Raw genomic sequence first — 21,995 nt, forward strand, 5'->3', positions numbered from 1 at the left:
ACACAGAAGAACTATACAAAAAAGATCTTCATGACCCAGATAATCACAATGGTATGATCACTCACCTAGAGTCAGACATCCTGGAATGAGAAGTCAAGTGGGCCTTAGGGAGCATCACTACGATCAAAGCTAGTGGAGGTGATGGAATTCCAGTTGAGTATTTCAAATTCTAAAAGATGATGCTGTGAAAGCGCTGCACTCAATATGCCAGCAAATTTGGAAAACTCAGCAGTGGCTGAAGGACTGGAAAAGGTCAGTTTTCATTCCAATCCCAAAGAAAGGCAATGCCAAAGAATGCTCAAACTACCACACAATTGCACTCATCTCAGTCAGTTCAGTTCAATCGCTCAGTCATGTCTGACTCTTTGTGACCCCATGGACTGCAGCCCACCAGGCCTCCCTGTCCATCACCAACTCCCAGGGTTTACCCAAACTCATGTCCATCAAGTCGGTGATGCCGTCCAACCATCTCATCCCTCTGTCGTCCCTTTCTCCTCCTGCCTTCAATCTTTCCCACCATCAGGGTCTTTCCCAATAAGTCAGTTCTTTGCATCAGGTGGCCAAAGTATTGGAGGTTCAGCTTCAAAATCAGTCTTTCCAATGAACACCCAGGACTGATCTCCTTTAGGATGGACCGGTTGGATCTCCTTGCAGTCCAAGGGACTCTCAAAAGTCTTCTCCAACATCACAGCTCAAAAGCATCATTTCTTCAGCGCTCAGCTTTCTTTATCGTCCAACTCTCACATCCATACTTGACTACTGAAAAAACAATAGCCTTGACTGGACAGACCTTTGTTGACATAGTAATGTCTCTGCTTTTTAATATGCTGTCTAGGTTGGTCATAGCTTTTCTTCAAAGGAGTAAGCATCTTTTAATTTCATGGCTGCAATCACCATCTGCAGTGATTTTGGAGCCCCCAAAAATAAAGTCTGCCACTATTTGACTGTTTCCCCATCTATTTCCCTTGAAGTGATGGGACCAGATGACATGATCTTTGTTTTCTGAATGTTGAGCTTTAAGCCAACTTTTTTACTCTTCTCTTTCACTTTCATCAAGAGGCTCTTTAGCTATTCTTTACTTTCTGCCATAAGGGTGATGTCATCTGCATATCTGAGGTTATTGATATTTCTCCTGGCAATCTTGATTCCAGCTTGTGCTTCTTCCAGCCCAACGTTTCTCATGATGTACTCTGCATATAAATTAAATAAGCAGTGTGACAATATACAGCCTTGACATACTCCTTTTCCTATTTGGAACAAGTCTGTTGTTCCATGCCCAGTTCTAACTGTTGCTTCCTGACCTGCATACAGATTTCTCAAGAGGAAGGTCAGGTGGTCTGGTATTCCCATCTCCTTCAGAATTTTCCAGAGTTTGTTGTGATCCACCCAAAGGCTTTGGCATAATCAATAAAGCAGAAATAGATGTTTTCTTGGAACTCTCTTGCTTTTTTGATGATCCAGCAGATTTTGGCAATTTGATCTCTGGTTCCTCTGCCTTTTCTAAAACCAGCTTGAACATCTGGAAGTTCACGGTTCCTACATGCTAGTAAAGTAATGCTCAAAATTCTCCAAGCCAGGCTTCAACAGTACGTGAACCATACTGTTCCAAACAGTGTTCCAAGTAGACTAGTTCCAAATAGGGAAAGGAGTATGTCAAGGCTGTATACTGTCACACTGCTTATTTAACTTCTATGCAGAGTACATCATGAGAAATGCTGGGCTGGAGGAAGCACAAGCCAGAATCAGGATTGCCAGGAAAAATATCAATAACCTCAGATATGCAGATGACATCACCCTTATGGCAGAAAGTGAAGAAGAACTAAAGAGCCTCTTGATGAAAGTGAAAGAGGAGAGTGAAAAAGTTGGCTTAAAGCTCAACATTCACAAAACTAAGATCATGGTATCTGGTCCTATCACTTCATGGCAAAGAGATGGAGAAACAGTGGCAGACTATTTTTTGGGGTTCCAAAATCACTGCAGATGGTGACTGCAGCCATGAAATTAAAAGACGCTTGCTCTTTGGAAGAAAAGTTATGACCAACCTAGATAGCATATTCAAAAGCAGAGACATTACTTTGCCAACAAAGGTCTGTTTAGTCAAACCTATGGTTTTTCCATAGCTTTGTGAGAGTTGGACTATAAAGAAAGCTGAGCACTGAAGAATTGATGTTTTTGACCTGTGGTGTTGGAGAAGACTTTTGAGGGTCCCCTGGACTGCAAGGAGATCCAACCAATTCATCCTAAAGGAGATCAGTCCTGAATATTCATTGGAAGGACTGATGCTGAAGCTAAAACTCTAATATTTTGGCCACCTGATGCGAAGAACTGACTCATTGGAAAAGACCTTGATGCTGGGAAAGACTGAAGGCAGGAGGAGAAGGGGATGACAGAGGATGAGATGGTTGGGATGGCATCACCGACTTGATGGACATGAGTTTGGGTAAACCCTGGGAGTTGGTGATGGACAGGGAGGCCTGGTGTGCTGCAGTTCATGGGGTCGCAAAGAGTCGGACATGACTGAGCAACTGAACTCAACTGAACTGAACTGATGAATAGGGTGAATTTCTATTATTTGATGGATTTGTTCTAAAGTCAACAGTAACACTGAATTAACAAATATTGATTCTGTATAGCTCAGGAAACTCAGTGCCCTGTGGTGACCTTAATTGGAAGGAAATTGAAAAAAGAGGGGATATATAGCAGATATAGCGATATAGCGGATTCACTTTGCTGTACAGTAGAAACTAACACAAATTGAAAGCAACTATTCTCCAATAAAAATTCATTTTAAAAAATTCTGAAGCACTGACCCTTGGAAAATACAATGTTAAGTTCCTATGAGCCTCTGATCACACAGCATTTTCATCAACTGATCAATACATAACCTTGTTTTATGTGTTCCTGTTTAATTTCTGATTTAATATATACTCATCGATTCATTAACATTGAAGTCAGAGCCAACAGCACTACAACTCATACCTGAGTGAAGCTTATGTATCACATGTCTTTTCTCTGTAAGGCACATCACAGCCTTCTTGCACTTAGGAACACTAGATAGCACTTCAGCACTAGGCCTGGGGACCATTTTAAACAATACGATAATTAACAAATTGTATAAAAAATGTGAAACACGTGGCAGTAAAAAGACCAAGAGAAGGACCCTCGTTTACAGTCTCATTGGACATCATCAGGGTACACGTATGCAGGTGACAGAAATCTTTCATCAATCTATAAATGATCTCGAAAGTGTGAAGATTGATTTGGAGGTTACAAATAAATTTTAGCCAGTAAGCAAATTAGCAAATATAAAATTTGTAGATGACTAGGGTCAACTACACTTTTGTCCATTTTTTTCTTTCAGGCTTTTAAAAAATATCCAGGAAAATGTGCAAAACAAGCAACTATATTAACTGGAAATGGACTTGAATAATTTCTTTCTCAGTTACTATTGTATTATTAAAAAATCCTGGCCACTATATGTTTTAGTGTTGAACATTTTCAATAGACTAGGCATCTATTTATTTACAACGAATATGAAACATTCCTAGCTTGGTGGCAAATTTTCTTCCGTGACTATTCTTTCCCTGCTTAAATCAGGTTTAAGGAAGCTGTTATGAGCAAAACTGTTTTCAGCTATTCTCTCTCAGTAGGCCTACGCCCTTGGTTTTTTGCTCCCAACCACACGACATTTTCATTTTGGTATCTTAAAAATTACTATAATCATCAGCCTGGTCTATGACCATTTTGGAAGTGTCCAGAAGACATCAGATAAATGCTGGGCATCTAGGAGCAAACGCTCCTGTGAAGACCAGAGGACATTCATTTCTGATTCAACCTCCTAACCTGTCTGCTTTATTAACAGATACCAAGCTTGATACTCAGGTTTCCCTGGTGGCTCAGTGGTAAAGAACCCACCTGTCAATGCAGGAGACACAAGAGATGTGGGTTCAATCCCTGGGTTGCAAAGATCCCCTGGAGAAGGAAATGGCAACCCACTCCAGTATTCTTGCCTGGGAAATCCCATAGACAGAGGAGCCTGGTGGGCTACAATCCAAAGGCTTGCAAAGAGTCGGACATGACTAAGCAACTAAACAACAAACCACAAAGCTTGCTATTGCTTACTAGGCAATTTTTGACAATTTAAAAATCTCCTTTGACAACATTCTGAAAGTACTGCTGACCTCATTCCCCTGCTGCCACCCTCCTCCCACCATCTCCCAACCAAAATTAAGGCAAAGTCAGAACGTTTTGAAAGAACACAAGGAAAATGCAATGTAATTACAACGGGTCACAAAGGACTCTATTCAGAAGGCAGCAATGTAGAAACTAGAATCTGGGGGACCATTCGTAAAGAGAAAATGACTGAAAATCAGCAAGCACACAGACTAATGCTAATAAAACCAAACAGTTTTCATTATAAATGTTCAGATTCTTGCAAAATCCAACCCTCCTTTTTAAATGAAATCCCTGTTTCAAATGGCTTTTCTGATACCTTGGTTAGAGAAAGGTAAGCAGGTGAGGGAATACCTGATGCTACATGTAATCAGGATGTAATAAGAACTGCTAATCATTTAGTCAAACACTCCCTGTCAACCACTGGGTGAGTTCAAGCTAAGCCAAAGTCAAATCTTGCACTAGTCCAGCTGGTCAGTGCCAAAAGCCACCTCTATACCACTGTTCAGAAACTGTGGATTTACACAAGTAGATTTGAAGAAAGTTTCAAGATAGTGAATTTTCTCTGTAGAGTTGAAACTCCCAGGAAAGGAGATTTACTTTTCGTGTTTTAGCTTGAAGAGTAATTAGTTTAAAATTATATTTATATACGACATGCATGTGTGCTCAGCCATGTCTGACTCTTTGTGACCCCATCTGGCAATGTAACCCGCCAGACTCCTCTGTCCAGGCAAGAATACTGGAGTGGGTTGCCATTTCCTCCTTCAGGGGATCTTCTCAACCCAGGGACTGAATTCTGCATATGGCACATCTCCTGCTTTGGGAGGCAGATTCTTTACCACTGTACCATGTGACCAATTTACCTTGAATGCATAAGCACAAACATACACTCAGAACCACGCCCCCTCAGGAGGCATACCCACATACACACAGACACAAGCTATACATAGTTAACCTGGAATCCATTTGCTATCAGATTTACAGATAAACTCTGTCACATTTATAGGTAAAATATAAACTATAGGATTTTAATTAAGGTTCAGCCAAAGATGCACAAGTCATAATAACAATAAAAAGTCAGTGTTTGACACATGTTAGGCACCAGGCACATACTTCATGCATTTGCTTCAAACTTTAAGTTTGAAGTATGGCAACAATATTTTTGTCCCCACTTTGTGTGCCTGGTCGCTCAGTCACGTCCGACTCTTTGAGACCCCATGGACCGTAGCCCGCCAAGTTCCTCTGTCCGTGGGGATTCTCCAGGCAAAATACTGGAGAGGTTTGCCATGCCTTCCCCCAGGGGATCTTCCCAATCCAGGGATCAAACTCAGGTCTCCTGCATTGCAGGCAGATTCTTTGCTGTCTGAGCCAACAGAGAAGCCCACTTTAGAGCTATAGTAATTAAGTCCCTACTTTAGAGCTAAAGAAATTTAAGATAAGGAATCTGTATGCGAAGTCACACTGTTGGTAAGTAGCAATGCTGAAGGTTTTAATTATTTTTCTTTCTTACAACATCTTCCCATTGCTCTATAAATAGGACATATTATGTTTATTTTAAGGAAACCTAGGCATTGAATGATTACATGCTTGAAGTTATCAATATGACTTTAGAGAGAGCCTAGGTCTAACTTTAAGCTGATGTCTTTCTACAGAATCATCCTTCCATAACTCCAAATAACACCAGAAAACATTTTGAAAGCTCCACAGAGAGAATCCAAATTAAATTATATAGCAGTCACTGTTTTTTTGATGCCCAATTAAGATTTTAATTGCTTCATAACATGAGTATAGCTACATAAAGTTTTTCACCTCGTTTGACCCTAGACTTTAGAACTTGTATAGATAATTACAGAAATCTCAAGTCTAATGGACCTACAGTAATAATACTTAGTTGGCGTTTCCAAATTAGTGAAATTCTTCAGCCTTATCTTACAGCCCATTTAAATGAATGGCTCATAGCCAAGAGAGGATAGTCAATAATTTTCCAGTAGGGATTCCTTCAAAATTCACAACCCAAAACATCCTGTTAACAAATGGAAGCCCTGAAACTGTGTTACAATGAAGTTAAAGTGCCCTAAATCTAAAAATAAATTTTCTTTTTCAAGTCCAATTTGCATTTTAAATCCTAAAAGATTCTCTGCTGTTAAAAAGCTATTAAAGATTATACTGCAATTTAAATACAATATATCACTTAAAATAAGTTATCAAGGCTACATGTTGATTATAATACTAATGAATAATAATATTCCTCATTTAAGGAAAGATGAAGGTTATGAAAAGGCTATATTGTTCCCTTTGTAACTTTATTAGGTAGATCTCAAACTCTGGACACTGGTGGGTATCTCTAAGGAGAAAGCAATGAGATTACATGGCCATGTTTCTCCCATTTAAAAATTTTGCTATTTTGGATCATGCTGTCAAACAAAGTGATCAGTCCAACTTCAGTGATATGTAATTACTGGGAGTAATTCAAAACATTCTGCCTTTGCATCAGTTTTGGATAGGGAGTGGTGCAAGATCACAATAGAAGGATAAACTGGGTCATTGGTGCTTTAGAATGCTGCCTAAAATGAAGTCAAAATCATAAAAACAAAACAAAACTCTAGTGGGCACTATGACATGGAGTACATAATAACAAATTAGGCATTTAGTGAATACAAGGTAGTGTAAGCTCCATATGTTTATCTTTTTAAAACCTATCTCCTATTACAGAAGACCCAGAAGATTATGTTAAATCATTTGCCTTCTCCAAAAAAGATTTTTTTCGTTGTGGACCATGAAAAGACTCTGAAATTTTCAACAACTATTTTTGAGTACCCCCAGATGTCTGACACTTGGGATCTGAATATATGCCATGGTGAATGTGTGTTGTGTGTTAGTCGCTCAGTCGTGCCCGACTCTTTGTGACCCCATGGACTGCAATCCACCAGGTTCCTCTGTCCATGAGATTTTCCAGGCAAGGATACTGGAGTGGGTTGCCATTTCCTTCTCCAAATCCCTGCCCTCACAGAATCTGCAGGGTTTCCTCTGACACAAGACTATTTCTTTCATGATGTACATGAATTCCTATAAAGTAACTATATCTAGAAAGGAAGGGTTGTTATGCTCCACTCTCATTTCCAATTCCCAAACTTATCTAGTATTCAGTTGACAGGTAAAGCTCCTATTTTCTATAACTCAGAGATAAGGAGATACTTGCAGTATGCTTCTATAAATGAGCTTATTTTGGGTGATTGTGCGGACTAACCAGGAGTCTGAATGAGCATACTACGAGTGAAACATATTCCTGGGATAGAGGAATCTTCAAGGATGATGGTCAAAAACCAGCCACACTTAGCCAAACAGAGATATTTAAGAGAAGGTGAGCACAGGATCTCATTAAAGGAGAGCAGAGATGAGTTATTGAGAAGGGAGAAGCTCTGAGAGAGCTGGTGTTGGAAAAGAAAGGACAGACTAGTGGAGATTTTGGTCATATGAAGCTGGAAATGCTTAAGTAAGTAGGAAATTAGTTACAAAATCTCCCTGAAAGAAGAAAATAGTGGGAGAGAAATACATACAGAAACTGTCTCCTTGTTGACCCAGTTCTAGCTTAGGAGGGTAGAATTAACAAGGAAAATTAAACCACCAAGAAGAGAATAATTGACTTTACTGCTAGCAAAAGAGATAGATCAGACGGAAAAGGGCTAAACTCGGGAAATTTGATGCGGAGATACAAAACTAAGAAATGTGATTTCAGTATGTGGAACAGTCAGAATGAGACCACTTCTTTGCTGCTGTATTTATGTATCAGGTGCCCCGAAAACACCTTGCTTAGGCAACAGTGGCTTTCTAACCAAGATAAGGAACCTGACAGAATAAATATAAACAAATATAAAATGTAAATAAAATATATAAATATAAAACAAAAAATATTCATATATGCAATCAGTATTTATTGGTGACTTACTATTTGCGATGCACCTTGTTAGCTGCTAGAAACAGACTGATGAGTAAGATAGAAATAGTTATTATAGTGGGGCAAATCTAGACATTGGAGAACTAACTACAAGTATGATGTGAGTTATGGGTAAACATATAGGATGTGTTGGGAGCAAAGGTGGAAAAGGCGATGGCACCCCACTCCAATACTCTTGCCTGGAAAATCCCATGGACGGAGAGGCCTGGTGGACTGCAGTCCACGGGGTTGCAAAGAGTCGGACACGACTGAGCGACTTCACTTTCACTTTTCACTTTCATGCATTGGAGAAGGAAATGGCAACCCACTCCAGTGTTCTTGCCTGGAGAATCCCAGGGGCGGGGTGGCCTGGTGGGCTGCCGTCTATGGGGTCGCAGAGTCAGACATGACTGATGCGACTTAGCAGCAGCAGCAGGGAACAAAGGAGTTAGCTAGGCAAAGGTGAAAGAGGGAAGATATTTCATTCATTCATTCAACAGATAGTGGAGTCAGGAACAGAGTTATGGTCCAGGCAGAGAAGGTGAGTGACGGGCTTGACAAAAGAGGCAACTGAAAGAGGATTGGAGTGTAGAGCAGCTCTCTGTGAGTATGGAAAGACAGGTCATCCTCAGAAGGAAGGATACAGGATGGATAAAAAATGAAGGGCTAGATCCCCAGGGCTTCAAAATCCCCAGGGCAGAGCATCCCTGAAGAGGAGCCCTGCCTCTTGAGTTGGTGGAAAGAGATCTGTGGGAACCAACAAGCAGGGGCTTGGCCTTTGTCACCCTGTCCAGTTTAGGGAAGGGAGTTGATCACGGGAAAGGATTTCCTCTTGCTGAGGTTGCAGGAAATAGCCAGCCTTGTCCTAGAAGTCCTCATCATGTGCATCTAATAGAAATGGGCCTTTTGATCCTCAGTCTATCTGGATAGCTGGTCAGAAAGTTATAAACCATCTTTCAGCACATGCCCTTGCCCAGTCAACTTAGGCTTTCAGGAGCCCTTGCTTGGACAAGGCCTCCGCATGAATCCAGACAGAGTTCTCATGGATTACAGATATTAATCTGTAAGAAGAGTTGACCTCTTCTGTAAGATTTGTACACAAAGGCATCATTCGTATGACTGTATGGGCTAGGTTAGAGATGGAGCTTCAGACTATCAATCATGCAATAAGTTATCAGTATGAGATGTGCAGTTTCTAAGAATTAACTCAAGGTGTATTTCCAGGTAATCCACAGACTATAAAAGCAATAATAATTACAAGTACACCCTTTACCCACAGCAACGATTCTAATTCCAATACCTTAAACAATGACTAGTCCATAAGAGACACTCCCAAAGAACCCTTCCTTCTTGTCTTCTGTTAGCGAATTATCACCACCTGTTATTTTAAAGCTGTACTTTTACTGTATCAAAATCTTAAGATATTTTGATACTGGCTTCTTTTTTCCTGTTACTACAGTTAAATATGCCTTTTATTGTTCATTTAAACTCAGATAGGTGGTATCTGAAAAATTTTGAACTTTTGACACATAGATTTTCTTGTATTGAAATAAGACAAAAAATTGATTCCTCCCTCTCTAAATTTTTAAAATTAACAGGCATGATTGGTTGATATTTGAGAGAAAAGCCAGATCCTTGGCTTTCTGTTATCAGCATACAACATCACTGGGCTGTTTCTTCGTCAGCAAATGAAGAAATATTTTCCTTTCATATAAAATGTTGTCATGTACATAAAGTGGGCTCAGGTAGAAGTAGTCTGAGCCAATCCTGGGAGACTGAATCCCAGTTTAGATAGACTATGAGGGATCAGCAACAGAGGAAGTTCCTGCCTAATAGCAATGGAAAGCTACCCAGGGACAAGGAGCAGCAGGCAGCTGTGATGAGGGCACTGTAACCAGCAGACCATGTGCAAAAGGCAATACAGTAGGTGCCAGTCCCGGAAGACAGGGAAGAAAAAGCAGAAACTCAATTTCCAAAACCGGGGGATGAACCAGAAGTAAGATCCCAAGGGACAAGGTAGGAATCCAGTCACTAGAGTGGGGTCAGAGGCAGTTCACCAGGCACAAGACTGACTGGACACGGGAGCCAGATCCAATGACCTTGGCTTAGTAAGTGCCTGGGCCTGGAATGGAGCTGATCCTGCAACAAGGGCCTGCATGGAACTCAGCCAGTTTGTCAGCTTTGCAAATCTTTCCACTTCTTTAAGTTTATTACCATAGTTGTTGAAATATATCATGTTTCATGGCATCTGTAGCTGCTACCTTATATTCTCTTTTAGAGATTCATATTTGCATGGATATGAGTTTAAGGAGACTTTCAAGGTTTCACTTGTACCATTTTTTCTCAACACATTGTCACTTCCTTGCTATAGAATATTATAAGCAGGGCTTAGAAAAACATTCTGTTCAATTAATGACTTTTTAAATATTGCTTTTTTCTTTGATTCATTTATATATAATTAAATTATTTCTCTGAACAAATATAATTTTAATACTTTGCTTCTTGGTTTCTAAGTTAGTGAAATCATTAATTGGTATATATATATGTGTTTGGGGATAATGAATTCATTCTGGCTTCAGAATGGCAAGAGGTATCAGAAACATCTTAATTTTACTCAATTAATTTCATTAAAGCAGAAAATTAAGCCCTTAGATTTAACAAAAACTTTCTTTTCTGGTAGTATTTTAAAATAACTACTAGATCCTCAACCATGTTTTATTATGTCTTTAATGATTTGCGAGTTCTTTAAAAAACAAATTCTCATGGCATCCAATCCCATCACTTCATGGCAAATAGATGGGTAAACAGTGGAAACTGGCTGACTTTGTTTTTCTGGGCTCCAAAATCACTGCAGATGGTGACTGCAGCAATGGAATTAAAAGACACTTACTGCTTAGAAGGAATGGTATGACCAACCTAGACAGCATATTAAAAAGCAAAGATATTACTTTGCCAACAAGGGTCCATCTAGTCAAGACTATGGTTTTTCCAGTGGTCATGTATGCACGTGAGAGTTGGACTATAAAGAAAGCTGAGCGTCGAAGAATTGATGCTTTTGAACTGTGGTGTTGGAGAAGACTCTTGAGAATCCCTTGGACTGCAAGGAGATCCAACCAGTCCATCCTAAAGTAGATCAGTCCTGGGTGTTCATTGGAAGGACTGATGTTGAAGCTGAAACTCCAATACTTTGGCCACCTCATGCAAAGAGCTGCCTCATTTGAAAAGACCCTGATGCTGGGAAAGATTGAGGGCAGGAGGAGAAGGAGACAATAGAGGATGAGATGGTTGGATGGCATCACCGACTCGATGGACATGGGTTTGGGTGGACTCTGGGAGTTGGTGATGGACAGGGAAGCCTGGCGTGCTGCAGTCCGTGGGGTCACAAAGAGTCGGAAACGACTGAGCAACTGAACTGAACTGAACTGAACCAAAGTTCAATAAAGTCTTAATTAACAAAGGAAACTACTTAAAAGAGATGGCCTAAGCCATCTTCACCACTTTATGGTTGGCTTCTTTATTTTTGCTTTAAGCATCAAACCCAAAGAAACAGAGGTACTGCTGGCTATTGGTTACCTGCTAATCAATTTCAATTTGATTTCCTAATCCACCTAGTCTGTGGTATGGACCAAACCCCTTTTTATTAGTTTCAGGCTAAGGTACTACTTTGAAGTTTTTTTTAAAGACACGTTGTGTCTAAAATGTGACAATTTTGTTTGGGCTTTTCTTTTCCTTTAAATTTTGAAGGAAGATTATGCCTCTGAAAAATGTTTAAACAAATATTTTGCTTTAAGAACTCACTGGTTCACTTTGAGTTTTCATCTAGGCTGATAAAAAAAAATAAAAATGAATTCATGACTAATTCTAATTCCATCAAATGGAGTTCCCACACAACAGGCTGGACAGGAGGCCCTCCAGCATCTCCTCTTACCCACTGCTGCTGACCCACTGGGGTGATACAATAACTGATGACACACAGAAGTTGAAAACCCTAACCAGAGTGGGTTAATTTCCAAAGTACAAATGATACATTTTATTTCATCTCTGAAAACAAAAGCAAAAATGTCCACATCTAATGAGAAACTGAACAACTATTCCAAACTTCACCTGGAAATGATATGTAAATAATTTCTTCACAGTAAGGCAGGGTATAGAGAAGGATTTGGAAAGATACCTTTCATGAAATATTTTCCCATACTTACTTTAATAAAACATCATAATCATTGCTACTATGTCTGGCAGCACTAACTTCTATATCAGGTGGCCCATACTATGATTCTAGAATCTGATTCCTATCAGCAAACATTTATCTCCATTCAGATGGGTATCTCCTGCAAGTCTGCCTTTAGAGAGTGAAAGAAAGCATTTTGGGTTGTGTGAGGAAGCAGGATCAGAAGAGCATTTCTAGAATTATCTTGGACAAGAAGGCATGATTTATTAAGCCCTAAGCTTACTCACAGGTGGTAAAGAATCTGCCCACAATGCAAGAGACCTGGATTCGACCCCTGAGTTAGGAAGATCCTCTGGAGGAGGAAATGGCCACCCATTCCAGTATTCTTGCCTGAAGAAATCCATGGACAGAAGAGCCTGGTGGGCTACAGTCCATGGGGTCACAAAGAGTTGGACATGACTGAATGACTAACACACACACAGCCTACTCACAGGATGCTCCCCCAGCTCTGATTTAAGGGAGGCCCCTTTCCCTGAAGCTTTCTCTCCGTCAGCACTCCACACACTGAAAAACAAAACCAGCCTCCTACCGTCCCTCTACGCAGCTTCAGATCATTCCTCTCCACTGGGTTTATTTAGGCTTCTGCCAGCTGACCATCCCCACCTCATCTGCTTTATCTCTATTGTCTACTAAATTCATAGACATTCATCTTTATTAAAGACTCGACATCTTGCTTAGTCTTCCCTACCACAAATGTTCTACCATGTTCCCAGATAACATCAGGGACTACGTGGACAATCTCTGCTACTATCTGACTTAAGAATTTCTTAACCTTACCAAGTCTCATGACCTACACCTCCATTCCACATTCATATCTGCATTTTCAGGGTGATGTTCTGATGTTATGGAATAGTTACCTTTGAAATCTTTCACTTGCGTCATCTACACGTCAGCCTTCCTAAAGTCAGAAGCTTTTTCACTTTAGTCCCTCAGCAATTCTTACTTCAGGTCTACTCTGCTCTTCCTTGGCTTTTCTTTTACCTTCTATTAGGCTACATCCTCGGAGAAGGCAATGGCACCCCACTCCAGTACTCTTGCCTGGAAAATCCTATGTACGGAGGAGCCTGGTGGGCTGCAGTCCATGGGGTCGCTAAGAGTCAGATACGACTGAGCGACTTCACTTTGACTTTTCACTTTCATGCATTGGAGAAGGAAATGGCAACCCACTCCAGTGTTCTTGCCTGGAGAATCCCAGGGACAGGGGAGCCTAGTGGGCTGCTGTCTATAGGGTCGCACCGAGTCGGACACGACTGAAGTGACTTACCAGTAGCAGTAGCAGGCTACATCCTATGGCGCCATCATTTAAACTGTCATCTCACCAGAGAATTTCATTCTCTTCCCCTTGCAAATGAGCCCATCCTGAATGTTCCCTGCCACCTACCTTTTCCCTCCCAACTTTAGGTTAAGGTATTTCAGGATATTTGTATAGAATTATTGATTGACTTGTTTATTGTCAGTCTCCCTTTTTACTGCATGCTCATTAGGAGCAGAGACTTTGTGTTGTTTACGTCTACATCTGCAGCAACTGGAACAATGTGCAGTAAATATCTGTGGAAGACAGTATCTGTGAGGCTGGGAAAACCCTGGAACTGCTTAGTTTAATGCCATTTCAAATAAGAAAACTTCAACAGGGCCATTAACTCTGTGCAAAGCCTTTCTACACGGCCCTGGTTAGTCTTTCCTTTCACTCCACACACTGGCCCTTTCCAGCCTTCAAAACCCTTAATTTGTCTTACAAAGAGAAACTGAAGTAACTGGGTGATGTATCACACAGATTCCCATCCTTGCCAGCCTCTAACCATACTAGCATTCATACTATCATTGCCACTTTCCCCCTGGTAAGACAGGAAGAGAGGTTCCTCCTCTGTTTAATAGTAGCCCTGCTGTCTTTTCTCTGAATGTATCCTCTCTTATGTCCCCCGGAACAAGATCCATCATTTTTCCCATCTTCCAATGGAATCTTCAATCTCTTCCTTCATTAAAAAAAAAAAATTTTTTTTAAGTGGACCATTCTTTAAAGTCTTTATTGAATTTGTTAAATTTTGCTTCTGCTTCATGTTTTGGCTTTTTGGCCATGAGGCATGTAGGATCTTAGCTCTCGAACGAGGGATCAAACCCACACCCCCTGCATTGGAAGGCAAAGTCTTAACCACTGGACCACCAGGGAAATCCCAACCTCTTCCTTTCTGCTTTCATTTCTATCTTATCAACCTCTCCGCTGCATTTAACTCCAGTGATCAGACTCTAGCTTTGAACATACTCTCTAATTTCTTCCCCTGTCTCCCCTGGCTGAGTGACTGGCAACACTTATCACCCAGTTTCCCACGCCAGAAACGTCAGTTACATTTTACTCACTTCTTTTTCACAACCTCACATATTTACTTTATGCCTTATATTTACTCCTAAAGATCTCTCAAGTCCATCTATTCTCTCCACCCTGTTACCATCAAACCCAGGCAACCATTAGGGCTATGGTTAAAGGGTAGTAGACTAATTCCCCGCCCCCGGCCCTTCTTTAGTTACAGTCAATGAACCTTCTCAACAATTCTGATCTTCACTGAAAACTTCATTTCATAACTTTTCACTGGTATTAGTAGAAGGTTCAAACACTTTACCATGGAATTTACCATGGACTACAAAATCCTGTGCCAATGCTGACATACCCTTATCACCCCTACTCTCACATCCACACACATGTCCTCTGTGACTTAGCCCTAGAGTCATTATGCTAGTTCTTTGATCTTGCTAAGCTCTCCCTCATACCCAAGACACAGAAATAGTATTCCCTTGTATGGGTAAAGCTCTGTCTCCGCTCTACCAGGTTGGCATGAACTAGCAGGCAAGCTTGACAATGCCCTACCTCTGCTTAAAATCCTTTAGATGCTCCCTATAATGCATTTTCTATAGACTTGAAGAGGAATTGCAACCCACTGCATTCCACATTACACTCCAGTCATCGTGAACTCTTTGCAGACCCTACACGTACCCAGGTTTCCCAGGCGTATTGCATCCAGCCTGCGCACATGCTGCCCTCTGTCCCACTGGCCTGCCAATCCCTGACTGGCCTTCTGAACCAGCAGGCGATGTTTCCTCTTGCAAATGCTTTCCTGGCCCTGTTACAATCACTCTAGCTGCCAAGCTATGTAAGAATTGATGCGATTTTAGGTGCTCCGTTCTCAGAGCGCCTGTGGCACACTCTGCTTCTCTCTGCTCTTACCCAAACCACATGGTAACTCTGTTTATTGGTCTATCATGCTGACCAGACTGTCACTTTCCTGAGGGCAGGGTATATCTAAGTTCAAATTCCCAGTATCTAGAAAAGTGCTCAGTATTTAGAAAGTGTTCAATTAATGTTTTGGGGAACTATAAATGAATGAAGAGAGGAACAGATGAGGAGAGATGTTGTTCTGAAGTCTCTATGGAAATATCCGTGCCTACATTATACTAGGAAATTATACTAGGGACAGTCCAGGTTCAGCTTCTCCATTATAATTAGTTTAAAAAAAAAAAAAAACAGGGCCAGTGTCCCTCAGCGCTGACTTAGTTTTCACTGAGTAGCACTGTCCAAAATTGCACCTTTTAAAGCAATCAGTTGGTTACATTTAACTTCTTGTAAAAATGCAAATGCCTAGGGAATTTCTATATACCTTAATGTCACTTTATTTACTTAAATCCCTTTTCTGCCAACACTCAGCAGAAATCACTCTGCTGAAGGACTGGGAACTTTGTGTGTCAGGGAAGAGAGATAGGCTGGCATGGGTATATTTGAAAAGTTTCCCCAATTATCGTAATAAGCAGCCATAGTTGAGAATCACTGTTGCTCAGTGCTTCTCAGTCCTTACTGTGCAGTGTCCTCTCCTGGCAATTTGACTAAAAATGCAGTTGCAGATTCAACAGGTCTGAGCTGGGATCTGAGAATTTGCATTTTTGCAAGTTCCCAGCTGATGCTGATGCTGCTAGTATGTGGACCACACTGCGAATAACAAGAATCTAGTTATTCTCCTCTTCCCGTAGCCCTCTGGCTTCTTTACTTTTAGAGTTTAATCACTGGGGAGGGAAGGGGTAACAGTGAGTGTCTGCAAGGGTGAGCACAGAAGAGCTATGTGTTCAAATCAAAGTGTGCCTGACTGATTTCACACACACCCCAAAATGTGGTTTGCTTTACAGGACACATGGATGCATGTGCCCATTACTAATTTTGCTCATTTTACGTGATTTGCAGGCTGAACTGTCACTCCTTGTGCTAAGACAGAGCACAGTAGTCAAGGAAAATGTTAATAAGAGATGACACATTTTTACCTGAGAGTATCTAAAATATATTACTTTCTCTCTCTCTCCCCCTCCAACCCCTACCCTCTCTCTTTTTTAGATACACCTTCTACTTAAAAAATATGTTGACTGCCTTTTGATTCTCAATAAATAGATTTTTACCCTTCATAAATCAGCTTTAAATGGTGCATCTGCAACTTTCGTGAAAGAACATATTAAATGGAATACATCTGTGCATCATACCTGTGGTGCATCTCCTTCAAGAATGCATAAAATGAAATGGGCTGTCATTAATCTTTGCTGTTTCTCTGTAAAATGAGACACTTTTAATTTTCAATTTTGGAGATAAGGAAAATGAAATGCAGAGAGCTAAACTGACTTAATTAAGATCACATACTAGCAACACAGGATGTGGCCCAAACTTACATCTCAGTTCTTTCATGCTGTTGGCTTTGTGGAAAAAGAAGCCATAATCTTTCAAAAGATTTTGCCTTCATTATTCATAACACATCTCTTCAAAATAAAGTTTACCCTTTAACAGTCTTTCTCATGCACATATCTATTACTGGAATTTCTCTATATTCTAATCATCTAATTATTAACCTATGTGGTTAATTTTATGGTATATGGACCATATACCTATGGTCCATAAACCTATGTGGTTATAAAATAATTCAAAGTGGCCTTACAAGGATATATAAAATAAAATCATATACATCAGCTGAGAAAGAAAAAGGAGGGCAGGGATAATGCTAATGAATCAAATGTATACAAAGAGGTCCTATAATTATAGGTTAAAGACAAATCTCTTAACATATTAGTAGTCAGGGTGAAAAGGGAAACAATTCACAGAACTCTTGGGAAAAACCAACACCTTTTCCCAGGAGCACGATTATCCCCAAGAACCACTCTGTGGTAGACCCTGTATCCTGCCTTTGATTAAGAGGTGGTTGATCTACCTGGCCTACCATACCACATATATCCCCGACTTCCTCTGAAAACGCAACTCCAACATATGCAAACAATGCTTCCCATGTCCAATTCTGAAATAATTTTAATTTCCTAGTTGATTCACTATTTCCGTAGACTTTTCATCAGTATAATGTTAATGTAATCAAATAATAGGTACTCACTAAAACTGAGAAGCTTAAATTATTTAGTGATTTGGTAGGCATAGAAAATGACACATAATTGCTTTAAATTGTGGAAATGGGAATCAATGGACTCAACATTTACTAACGATAGCAAGTATAAGATCAAAACAGAAGATAATTACTTATAAATGGACACTGGAGAGACAGAAAAAAAGGGATAAGGGTGATTTTGCTGCTTTTAAACGATATACCATAAAATTCACCCAGTAACTTTTAATACCTCTACATATTTGTACAATGATCACCACAGTCCAACTCTAGAAACATTCCATCACCCCAGCATGTTTCCTTATATCCATTTGTGGGAATCCTTATTCCAATCCCAGCCTGTAGGCAATAGCTATTCTACTTTCTGCCCCTATAGTTTTGCCTTTTCTGTAAAATAAACTTTAAGACACCAAATGAACTTATCAGACATTGCCAATTTTTTTTTCCCTTTAGCCACTGAATCCAATTTATCTGTTTTCCATACCTTGACCATGTACTGAAAAGAGATGGTGCATGACTGCTTAAAATCTACCTAGAAGATAAGAAAAATATGTTATATATGAGTGTACCTATCATATAATTGACTCCCTTTCTTGGAACGGATCTGATTGACAGATGCTAATTTAGACTGGAGAATTTTTGAAGCAAGTATTTTTACACTATTGTCAGGAGAATGGTGTCAGGGAAGCCCAAAGCAAATTGCCACATGCCACATTTAAATTAACAAAGCTATGCTTCAGCAGTCTTCCCACTAAGATGCCTGCTGTGTTCTTATTGCCCGAAGGGTTTTTTTCAAGCTTAATTACGTAATGAAGTCGCCTCATCTTCCGCTCTGAAAGGCTGTTGCATGGCCGGCAGCTCTCATGAGTCAGCCTAGAGTCCTCAGTGTCCTCATCTAGTTGTGCCATTTTTCTTCATGGAGGTTCCTCGGGTGTCAACAGACCACGAAGGACCATGGCCTGTATCAGCGCAGATATTCCCTGCTGTTGTCAGGAAAAGGCCAGTTGCTAACAAGATGCTTCACTGAGGTTACCACCAGGATCTGGCCCTTGCAGAAATGATCAGATATTTGGAAGCTTCATTTACTTCAAAGATTATAGCTCCAGCCACACAAAAGTGATTATATATCAGAATATGAACACATTATTTCACCAAGCTGAATATATCTATCAAGTGAATAGAATGCCTCCTTTCCTGTATTAATATTTAATACTCATCAAAAGTTTGCTTGGTGAGTAGAGAATTAAAGTAAAGAAAATGGACAGTTGTGAGAGGTTCATCCAGGTCCTGGTGCTCCACAAATCCCTCAGGACTGCCACAATTGTGCAGTGTACAACCTGCACACCTGTATGGGTGGTCCCGCCATCTTGAGAACTCGACTGATCATGTATCTGAACTTGGTTTCTCTATCCCCTGGAGAGTTGAGGACCAACTACTAATGTTTGCTTCTTTAAACTCCTCAATTCCAAGTTGAGTTTGATGTACTAAAGTCACTGATAAAGTTGCTTACTGTTCTCAGTAAAGTAGCTTGATTCTTGGTCAAAAAGATACTCATTCTTCTCCTTCTCAGTTTGGATTTAATTATTTCAGTTCTCTGAGAGTCACTTATGTCCTTTAATTCCAAGCTCTAGCATGAGGGGAAGCAATTTGCTCTCAAATACGGCATGTACAAGTATAGAGCATTAAAAGTTGACAGATGCCTAATTTTCTTTAAGGCAACATGGAGAAGTGGTCATGAATACAGGCTCTAGAGCCAAGCTGCCTGGAGTGCAATGCTAGCTCAAGTCTGTTCAACTGTAAAGAGAATGTATAATGGTACCTAATGCACAAGGTCACTATGAGGATCAAATGTAAACTGCCTGCAACAGGGTCAGACACACAAACATTCAATAAGTGTTAGCTATTATTATTCTATTTTATTATCTCTTATTTTTACTTTATTATATTCTATTATTATTCTCCTATATTATTATACCTCTCTATTAATCTATTTAACATTTCTTCCTTATTTTTATATGTTACACACAATTTTGTAATAAAAGACTAGTTTAGGAAGAGACACTGGGTATGCATGTTTAACTCTTCAAAGACAGGCCTCAAATAAAGAAACTATAGAAGGGTCATATTACTAGTTCCCTATTGCTACTACAACAAACTGTCACAAACGCAGTGACTCAACAGAAATGTATTATCTTACGGCTCTGGAGGTCAACAGGGACACATTCCTTCTGGATACTCTAGAAGAACCACGCCTTTCCCTTTTCAGCTTCTAGAGGCTACACACTTTCTCTGGCTCATGGCTGTATTACTCCAATCTTGGCTTCCTCTGCTTTAGTTCTCACATCTTCCTCTCTGATTCTGACCCTCCTGTTCCCTTCCTCTGATACTGGGTTGGCCAAAAGGTTCATTTGGGGTTTTCTATAAATGGTACCTGAGTGGACATTCTAGCCTACCCAATAAGAACTCTTGTGGTCACATAAGACCATCCAGATAGCTCAGGATAATCTCCCTGAGTTATCCATAACTTAATAATCACATCTGCTAAGTATCCTTTGCCTTATAAGGTAACACATTCACAGGATCCAAGGACAGGAAGTGGACATCTCTAGGGAAGCACTATTCTGCCTAGTACAAAGAGAAAGCAATAGATGATCTCCTGAGATTATTTAAGCCAGTGGTACTCAACTGGAGATGATTCTGCTGCCCCAGGGAGACATCTAGCAATGTCTGGAGACATTTCTTGGCTGTCACAATTGGGAAATGGTGCTACTAGTCACCTAGTGGCAGAAGCCAGGGATGCTATTAAACATCCTACATTCACAGGACAGTCCCCTCCCCACAGTAAAGAATGATCCAGCCCAAAATGTTAACAGTGATGAAACTGGAAAACCTTGATTTAAAGTTCATGATTCTTTGACATCTCAGTAAGGTTTCAGTGCAATGGAAGCCAGTTTCAAGATATAGATTTACAGAGACATTTGAGAAATCACATTCAGGCTCTATAACTCCATGTTTTTTACAACCTTGTAGGGTAAATATTACTCATACTTTAATAGTAGGGTTTTGAACCCTGCTATACCTTGTTAAATAGTGTTTGTTTCATTTTAGGTCTGGTGTAATCTTTCATAGTGATGCATTTTTTATACAAGCAAGTTAAAGTATGTATTATAAACATCATTTTTGTGTATATTATAAATATTGGGTTGGCTAAAAAGTTTTTCAGATTTTTCCATAACAGCTTATGGAAACCCTGAACTAACTTTTTGGCTAAACCAATGTTTAAATTTATAGAGGTTTAAAGGACTTCCCTGGTGGCTCAGACGGTAAAGTGTCTGCCTACAATGCGGGAGACCCAGGTTCTATCCCTGGGTCAGGAAGATCTCCTGGAGAAGGAAATGGCAACCCACTCCAGTACTCTTGCCTGGAAAATTCCATGGACGGAGGAGCCTGGTAGGCTACAGTCCATGGGGTCGCAAAAAGTCGGACACGACTGAGCAACTTCGTAAAGGACAAACACTAAATTTCAAGATGATCCCCAGCCTTATGTAATATTTTATTTTTGCCTTAGTATGGCTTGACCTCCATCCCTTGACTTCATAGGATCAAAGAGAGAAGTGCACTTGCCATGACTTTCCCTTCCACGGGGAGAAAGATTTAAGCTAAAACCAACTTTTACTTAAACACCATGGGTATCAGTACCTATACTTTCCAATGCTCAACAATTTCTGTGCTCAGATTTGAATCTTCCCAACCTTTTAAAGTAATCTATAGAATTGCTGGTGGGAGACTATATTTTTTTCAACATCCTTTTTCCGTCTTTCTTTTCTTTTCCATCCATTCCCCTCTTTCACTCTCTCACTTTTTTTTCTTTCCAAAATTTTCCCCCGAGTTTTCTTAATTTATAGAAACTTCCAAATGTGACAGTTGTATTTTCTGACACAGAAAATATTTTCTAACCAGTAGAGGACTCTGTGTGTGTGTGTGTGTGTAAGTAGAGCATGAAAACTCTATCCATAAGTGTAAGTTTCACCATTCTCCCCCCAGGGAGGAATAGTAACTAGGAATATAAAAGTATCCGTAACAGCTTGTGAATTAACAAAGCAGAATAAAGAAAAACATACCGCTATTCAGCAATCTTGTCTATCACTGAAGTTATTTCTATTGTATACGTTTCTCTGCCAAGATACAGTTCTGTGAGGTATTTTTTACATTTGGTATGATTTCTCAGCTACAATTAAAGGATCCAGTT

General features: G+C 40.1%; 1 protein-coding gene across 24 annotated transcripts in view; it reads right to left on the reverse strand.

The window, feature by feature from the left end:
• The window catches only part of MME (membrane metalloendopeptidase), a 109,006-nt gene that overhangs the window by 78,308 nt on the left and 8,703 nt on the right, over positions 1-21,995 (reverse strand). The gene's annotated exons all lie outside the window — the stretch shown is intronic.

This window comes from Ovis canadensis, chromosome 1 (assembly GCF_042477335.2).
Source record: "Ovis canadensis isolate MfBH-ARS-UI-01 breed Bighorn chromosome 1, ARS-UI_OviCan_v2, whole genome shotgun sequence".
NCBI lineage: Eukaryota > Metazoa > Chordata > Mammalia > Artiodactyla > Bovidae > Ovis > Ovis canadensis.